Source organism: Chamaea fasciata, unplaced genomic scaffold, assembly GCF_029207755.1.
Source record: "Chamaea fasciata isolate MVZ Bird 193981 ecotype frontalis unplaced genomic scaffold, bChaFas1.0.hap1 SCAF_13, whole genome shotgun sequence".
Lineage (NCBI taxonomy): Eukaryota > Metazoa > Chordata > Aves > Passeriformes > Sylviidae > Chamaea > Chamaea fasciata.
The window spans coordinates 6,348,519-6,357,320 of record NW_027094098.1 but is presented as its reverse complement, the minus strand read 5'-3'; the positions used below and the strand labels follow the sequence as shown (position 1 = coordinate 6,357,320).

General features: G+C 53.8%; 1 long non-coding RNA gene across 1 annotated transcript; it reads left to right on the top strand.

The window, feature by feature from the left end:
• The first annotated feature begins 1,879 nt into the window (after positions 1–1,879).
• On the top strand, positions 1,880–4,008 carry LOC136296554 (uncharacterized). The gene is made up of 3 exons (XR_010722955.1): positions 1,880–1,963; positions 2,588–2,695; positions 3,166–4,008. It is a non-coding gene; the product is annotated as an uncharacterized lncRNA (long non-coding RNA).
• The last annotated feature ends 4,794 nt before the right edge of the window (positions 4,009–8,802 follow it).

Genomic DNA, 8,802 nt, shown 5'->3' with positions numbered 1-8,802 from the left:
CCACCAGAACAGCTTTCCTGCATCCTATGCTCTCCAGCTGCAAACTAGGTGAGAGGAGCTGGTCCCAGGTGCAGGGAAAATGCTGCGGTCCCTGGATCCGGCCCTGCTGTTTCCACAGCAACCAGCATCATCCAGCCTGGCCCTGGTAGCTGCAGCATCTCTGGGGGCTTCCTAAGAAAGCCTGTCCCGAGCATCTGAGTTAAAGGTGCGGGAGACAACACCTCCAAACTGTGTGCCGGGGAGGCTGAAAGCAGCATGCAAGGACCTGCTGTGGCATGCCAAGGTGGCAGGATAGGGAGGAGATGGTGCCTGTCACTGGCCCTTATTCATACCATGCCTCAATGTAAAGAATTTTTAAATTAAAAGAAGATCAGGAGCCAGGAGGCCAGTGCTGCTCTCCCAAGCTTGTCAAGCAGCTTCCCAGATAGATCTCCCTGTAAATTATAGATCGAATCTGCCATGCTTTCCAGCAGCAGTGGAGCACGGAGCTGATGACGTGCTTGTGAAGGAAGTGGCTGTCTCCCACAGCATGGCATAGCTGGACACTGTGGGGATGGTGCTCTTCTCTCACCAGCCCTGCAATGCCACCACCACCACTAACACCACACAGCCAAGCCTGGCCTTGCCCGCAAGTGGCACTGGGCTATGCTGAGGCAGTCGGGCAGTCCTTCCTCCTTCCCCTCCTCCTCATCACCTTAGCAGATTCAATGAGCTGATATTTCATATTTCCTTCCCTTGGGTTTGGTCCCTCTGCCTTTCTTTGTTCTTCATCCCATCCCATCCCTTTGGTGGGATGATTTCCTAAAGGTATTTTAGTAAAGTTTCTCTTTAGAATTTCTACCTTGTTAAGTTTTGCAGCCCAGACCTCGGTAAAACACTGGCCTGTTGCATTCCCAGGGCAGGCTGTGGTGGAGAGACATGGTGGGTTCCTGGCTGCTGGGGTCACTGTCCTTGCACGTCTCCCTCAGGACTCTCTAGGCTGATGGATCCTTTTGTCTCTGACTCCTTTGTTTCACAGGTTTGGAACCAGTGAATTGGCCTTTTTTGCCTTTCCTGCGTCTTAAAGGACTTTGCTGGGTGCAGGAAAGGTGTGCAGGCTTTTAGATTTCTTCTGCTCTGGAATTTGATTAATTCACTCCATTTTTCCTGGTGACTCCAATCAGAAGTGTGAGACCCTTTATTCATACACTGAAGTGTGCTGAGTGTATAAGAGAGGATCTAGAAGCAGACGCTGGGGGGGGGGATTTGAGGGTCCTGGCTGCTGCCCTGGCAGCAAAGGGCCTGGCCTGTCCTTTGAGGGCATCCTGTCTGTCCTTAAGGGGATTTCTGTCCCAAATGGACATCCTGCCCTTGATGGGACTCTTGGCCCAAAGAGGCATTCTTACCCTGGAACAGGGGATCCTGTTCCCAAGGGATGTCCTGTCATGGGGGGGGTCCTGTTCCCAAAGAACACCCTGTCCTAAATTGAGGTCCCGTGTCTAAGGAACATCCTGTCCCCAAGGGTTATCCTGATCTGGATACATCTCCTCTCTCCAAAAGGGTTTCTGTTTCCATGGAACATCTTGTCTCCATGGGGTGCTCTTTTCTCCATGAGGTGTCCTGTCCCTACCAATGTCCTGTCTGATGTGGAGCTCCTGGCTGCCCAGCTCAACTCCATGGGATGTTTTCCCTGCTCAGCTGGCTCACACCATGGCACAGCTGGGTATCCATGATCACCCCTGGCAACCCAGCTTTCCATAGGGGACCACTGCTCACCCAGCCTTGCCCTCACTACACCCCCCTCTCCATGGGCAGGCCTCCAGGTGCAGCTCATAGCAGGATTACAGCAATGCTTTAATGCAGTAAAAAGGGGTCTGGGGTCACTCAGGGGAGCCCTGCTGGGGGGACTGGCAGTCGTTCCCAAAACTGGGGCTGGTAATTTGTTGTTGTGCAGAGAAAATAGGGCACTGAAGTGCGTTTGAAGGTGAGCTGATCCAGATTTATTGGTGGTTGGGCTCTTTGGGAGAGGCATTTAAGTAGTGCTAAGAGGATGCTGGGAGAGGGTTTCCAGCAGTGAAATCTCTCATTTGTCCCTAAAGGAAAGTGGGGGGCTCCAAGCCATGCAGCCCACATGGAAAGCACCTGCCACTGCAGCAGCATTGCTGTTTTAACCACAGCCTGAAGCCCCCAGCCATGTCCCCATCCCCTCCCACTCACAGCTGGGTCCAGCATCCCTGCCTTTGACCCCTGTCTCCACCAAGCAGCATTTTAGCATCCAAATTCAACAGAAAGAAGCTTTTTCCTAAAGACACCTTGCTCCTGGTGACCCAAGGATGCTCCCTGGGGACAGCATCCACCTCACCTGAACACCACTGCCTGCCTCCCTGGAGAGGGAAAACCCCATGGCAGGGTTCAGGCATCGCCCCCACTTGGGCTTTATGTTTGTCATTATATTAATCTCTCATTTGAAATGGATACAAGGAGGGGGGAGAGATAAATTAGTCCCATTCTTCTGGGAAGAATGAAGTGACCCTGCGAGGCGAGGAACGACCATGCCAGCCCCACCGGCCCAGTCAGAAATGCTAATTTCTTCTTTCCTCCTCCAAAGCCGGAGTAAAAAATGCTAATGGGGCTGACGGCGGGCTGCAGATAAAAGTCTGTGTCTGCTTGCGCGCACACAGATGGGTTTGAGCGCCGCGATAAGCTGGCAAACAAGGTAATTAAAATAATTAAAATGCTAAACAAAGGGGAGGATGGAGACAAGCGGTACAAAGGGCTGGGAGGGATGAGCAGCTCCTGGGAAATGGTAACTGGGTGCGGGCAAGGAGGAGGGCAGAGGGATGGAGGTGGGCGGGCTGGGAAGGAGAAGGGCTGTGGGGTGCACCAGGTAACCATCCCATCGGGGAGGCCCATGCCTGGGTTGCAGCTGGCCCCAGCCACGGGGACATCTGCCTCTTCCATCCCCTGCCTGCCCCAGTGTCCCCTGCACAGGTGACTGGGAGGAACCTAGGAGCCCAGGCAAAGTCCCACTGCCTTAGCAAATTTTTCCAGTTTAAAACAAACTGCCCCCAAAACAGGCATGTTCTGCTGCTGGAAATTGCGATCTCAAAGTCTCCCTTTTATTAACAGCATCCATTAAAACATTAAAAAAAGTGAGCTTGAAATTAAAATTAATTTTTGTTTCAGGCCAAGAGAAACATTGGATTCGAGTGAAGCAAACTGTTATTTAAAGCAAAGTCCTCAGGTGGCAGACAGCTTTCCCCTGCAAGGAGAGCTGGGGTCTGGAGCCAATCTAGAGACCTCTGTGCCGTGCTGAGGCCAAATCCCAGCACCACCAGCTGCAAATCCACACTGGTGCAGCACTTGGCAGGGATGTCCCTGATGGGCTGCCACCACCTCGCAAGGTGCAGCATGGAATTGGGATGCCCCTGCCAGACTGTGTTGCCCCATGCCAGGTTCAGAATGCCCCAAAGGACTGCACTTCTCCTTCCCCGTGGCTGAGCATCCATCTCTGGTGCTTTCCTGGTGGCCGTGGCCCCTGGGGCTGGAGCAAGGAGCCTGCCAGACAGTTTTAGCAGAAGCCGCGGAGGGTGGGGAACAAGCAGATGCCCTGTGAGATGCAGTGGGGGGGTCGGGGCTCAGATCCCCCCTCTGAGCTTCCTGCTGTGAAGGAGCTGTAGCCAAAAAGGAGGCCGGGGGCTGGCAGCCTGCCCGCAGTGAGCTGAATCCCTGGCTGCAGTTTGAAGCTCGCAGACAGCTATTTAACACAAACAGCCAAGCTGTTATCTTTTCCCTTAGGGCCACCATCCCTTTCGCTTCTCAAATGCCAAATTACAGCCTACATTTAATTTCAATGCCACGGGGAGATGCATGTCAAGGGAGGGCAGCTTCGTTTAAAATTAGCCACATTAGATTAGTGGTGATACAGCCAGGGAGGAGGGTTCAGAGAGAGAAGCCTCCCCATGAACTTTGGGGGAATTCCTCTAGGAATGTTGAGGATTTGGGGTCCAGCAGAGCCAAGTCTGCCCCATCTGCTGCATCCCTGGCTCCACATGGATGCTGGTTGTGGCTGGGGATATCCCGTGTTTCATGAGGTCAGGGAAGGGATTTATGGTGTGGCAGGCACAATGTGGAGCTGGTACAGACAGATACAGGGCACCAAGTTTCCAGTCATCAGCCATGAACTATTTGATCAGGGGAAATTTATAAGGATCTTCAGTGAAAATAGTATATTTTTTTCTGCACAGCACACTTATGGGAGCAGGGTGTGAGGTGGTGTTGGCTTCCTGACTGCAGCATTGGCATTGGTAGGACTCCTGCAAGCTTTTTGCCTGGATATGGGTTGAACAAGCAAGGGGGTAAAGATCAAAGAGCCTCTGCTAGTGCACAGCATTCTGCTCTGGTCTTAGCCCCCAAAATCATGTTTCTTGGCAGGGGGACAATCAGAGGAGTTTGAAACCAGCCATGTGCACATGGAAAGTGTCAGCCCAAATCTCAATTTCTTTTTCTTTACATTGAAATGCAGAAATGCTAAAATTGTGGGCAATGCTTTCGTGGGGAATAGTGACAGCCAGGAAAAAGAGAGAGAGCCCGTAATTGCAGGCTTTCACTGACAGCAAAACAACCCTTTAATAATAACTAAATACAAGGAGTGCGCAGAGAGCAATCTTCTCAGAAAGAAACAAACACTGATTTTTCTTTTTTTTCCCCCTCATCAGAAACATCTCTGCTACAAAAGGGCTGTCTGGCATCACCCACATCTCCTTCACCCCCAGGGATTCAGTTTGCCCCTCCAAGGATTTCCAGGCGTGCTGGTGTGTGGCAGGGCAGGATGAACTCTGGCAATGCCCCTGTTCCCTCCACGCCAGAACCCAGCGGTGCCAGCCCAGTCACTCGTGGGGTGTATGATGGGTTCATGGCAGGTCCAGCATCCCTGCGCTCTGGGACCAACCTGGTAGTTTTAATAAGACTATTGAAGCCTCAAAATCCCATGGGGTAGAACTGCAAGGGGTGGACATGGGCAGGCATTGGGAGCGAAGCAGAAGAAATATGGAGAAGGTTCCCAGGAAGATCCCTGATGGAGTGGGGGATGTGGTGTCCTGGAGCAATGCCACCCCTGCTCCAGCTCCATCCTCAGTGGTAATTGGGCAGCCCTATAGCACAGGGGTACTGCTACACCTCCCCATTGCAGAGGTCCTTCTGCATGTCCCCATCTCAGGGCTGCTTCTGTGGGGGTGTTCCCACAGCACTGGTGCTGAATGGATGCATCCCTCTGGGCATTCACCTCACCACAGGGACAGGTGTCACAGCGCAGCTTCAGCAGGGGCAGAGGAGAAGGTCTGTGATGGGTCTGCGGCTGGTCCCGTGTGGAATTCAGCATCTGTATCTCACATCAAGCAGTCCTGCAGCACTCCCAGTTTCAATAGACCGCTCTGTCCTGCTCTGCCTCACCAGACTCCTTCCCCTGCACGGGAAATCCAACACCCTTTGTTGTGGACAGCTCTTCCCCACCCAAAGATCCCCCCAAAATACAGTTTGCCTTCCCATGCGATCAGCCAGCTATTTTTACAGCAGGTGAGGAAGCGGCAGTGGGGGAAGGGGGGGAGCGTGGCCAGGCAGAGCCGAGCCGCAGGGATGCTCCATCAACATGCAGAGCCACGTGCCAGTTCGACAGTGGCTGGACAGCGTCTGGCTCATCCAGACAAACTGCTGTGGGGAAAGGTGGAAATTCAGTCCCAGAAATAATGGCGGAGAAGGAATCCCCTCACCTTGAGCCCAGGACAACCGGCCGAATCCCACCTATCGGACCTGCCAGCAGGAGCCCTTTGTGACCCTTAATTAGGCTATAATTTAGGTGGTAGCTCCGTTTAGAGGAGTGAGGACAAATTTTCACCTTGTACAAATCAGTGGTGTACCACTGATGCCACCCCCCCGCCTGTCCCCTCCTGCTCTCTCACGGGTGGTGTTCGGGGTGGGAAGCTGCTGTGCCTGCTCTGGGCTGGCCAAGCCGCCGGGGCCAGCCCTGGTACTCAGGAATCTGCCGCCTCGTGGGGCTTCAACTAATGTGACTTGCATCTGTAATTTACTTTTAAAAGGGGATTCTTGCTTTCTCTCTCTCCACACTGCCTGCTGGCTGCTCCTGGATTTTCCAAGCAAAGGGAAGGGGAAGAGGGGTATGAATAAAATATCATCATGACAGCTTTTATATATATATACATGAACCTGCTCTGTCAGGCTGCGAGCTTCATTTTTAAATAAGAAGCTCAGTTCCATTCCCAAGAGGCCGGGAGAACGCAGCGGGCTTTTAAGAGAAGGGACCAAAACAGAAGAGCATTTTCCTCTTCCATCACATCAGACTGGAGCTGGGTTAATTACGCTTCTCTGTCCTGATTTAAGCACGGGAGCTTATTCAGTACAACTGTTCCTTTATTAATGAATTGCAACCCAATTTTAACCGGAGGAAGCTGGTGAGAAGGAAAAAAAAAAAATTGGAAACCCTTTTGCCAGCATGCTCTGTTTGCTGCTGCCTTTCATTTACATAACTTCAAAGTGATGCATTTTTTAAACCAACCTATTTTCGGGTCTGACTGGACTGCATGGGTGCATGGACATCCATGTGGATGTGGCATTTCTCTGTGTACACCCACAGCTGCTGCAGGGTGCAACAGCTCCTGGGCAGGGCTGGGATCCACCATCCTGCTGGGCTGGGACATGGCTCTGCACACTCTGCTGCTGCCCGAGATGCTGTTGGCTCTGCATGAATGTCACCATGAGCTTATGACCTGGTGCCAGCCAGTCCCTACAACGTATCCTGGGGTTTCCCATCCTGCCCCCCATGAACCAAGGGGCTTCATGGAGGATGCCCTAGGGAGCAGGGATACATGCTCTTCCAGTCCTGTGCTGGCTCTGCAGGGCATCACTGGCACCTCGGGGTCCCTCTGTGCCTCCCCACAGCATCGGGGGAGTCGCGGGCATTGGCGCCGCCACCACGCGCCAGGGATCCAGGGACATATGCTGCTTTTTCACGCCGCGGAAACACCACCTGCTCGGCTTCCTGCTCAGCCCCAGGCAGCAAGGGAGGGGAGCCCATCACCCCAGTGCCCCCCAGCACGTCCCCACAGCCTCCTGCAGCCAGCAGGGCTTGGCCTCTCTGTCCCAGCTGTGGGAACCCATGAGTGGCCTGAGCTCTGGAGTGCCATAGGATGGCACAGCAGATCCCCAATGCTCTGTAAGCAGAGAGAGCTGAGAGCAGCTTCCCAGGCCTGTGGTGTGCCAGGACCCAGCCCGGTGCCAGCACCCACCACTGACACTCTCCATCAGCTCGCTCCACACAAGGGAGAGGTGCTGGGGTCGGGGGGGGAGCCTCATGGATATTCATGAGCAGAGGGTTTGCTGATCAAAAGGCGCAATCCTGTTTTCCTTTATAATATATCTGCTTAATACAGACCTAATGAACAAATGAATAATAAATTAGACCAATTTTGTTTTCTTTCTTCTTGGAAAGGCGGACGCGAAGGGGGACTCTGGGCGGGTTTGATTGATAGCAGGGGCTGGCTGGGAGATCTGCTCCTCAAACCCTTATTAAATATGAAACAAATAATGGTGCAATTGGTTTAATCTTATTGCAGCGGTGGATGCTGTCTGGGCAGGGAGAAGAGGAGGAGGATGGGGAGGAAGAGGGACTTTCAACTGCCTTCACCCCACACCAAGGCAAGGTTCAGGTCTCTGGGCAGGGTGCTGGGCCTCTTGGTGGTGGTGGTTGCACCATTAACCAGAGCACAGTGTGGGCACAAGCTACAGGAAGCAGCCAGCACTGCACGGCAGCACCATGGCACATGGCCCAGGGTGATGCAAAGGCATCGTGAGGGAATGGAGCAACAACATCACTGTACCAGCTGGATCAACACATGGTCTTCTGAGCTCAGCAGGGTGATGTCTGAGGAGCTGCCACGAGAAGGATGAGATGACAAGATCCTTCAGGGAGATGAGTTGTGGCCACCCTGTCACGGCTGTAAGCCTGCGATGGCAAGGGGCCGTGGGTCTCTGCATGGCAGCACAGCTCTGTGAGCCAGTGCTGCCTCCGCTGGTACGGCTCATTGCAGCCTCTGGGGTCGTGTCACATCCCACCTCCTGATGTGAAGCACTGGGAGGAGGTGTTGAGTCACACGCCACTGACACATCCTCCACCTGGCAGAACCGGTGGGAAGGCGGCTGCCCCGGGGCAGCCCAGGGTGTTTCCCTAGGGAGGACTGGGGCTGGCATGCAGGTCTCCAAAAACACAAATCCCTTCAGAAACACCCTCCTGGTCTCCAACAGGCTCCAGGGGCTGGGCTTCATCCTGGTCTGTCTCCATAATGTCCCACTGAGATGCCTGAACCACTGGACTCCCTGCAGAGCCTGTGATGGGAGCATCCTCCTGCCCTAGGACCACAGCACTCCCCTCTCCCTACACAAGGGTGCTGGGCTCCTTGCAGGGTGATGGACATGGGTGTCATGGGTGGCTTTCCCACACCCAGCACTCCTCTGCCCTGCCAGGAGAACCAGGCAGCGAGTGACTCCAGGTGGGTGCCAGCACCCCAAACCACCCAGCGATGCCTTAGCACACACAACCTCCAGCAGTGCGGCAGGCACTTGTTGTGGAAGCTGCTCCTCTCCAGGTAGCTTCCCACTGCCACCATTTCAATAGAAAAAAGAGAAGGAATTCCCAGCTGCTGTGAGCTTAGCACCGCTTCAGCTGCCTTGGCCCAGCCTTGCTGCTTTTCTTTGAGGCTCAGAGCCCCTCACTGGAGTCCCGGCCGTGGCGGGAATCTGGGCGGGCGATAA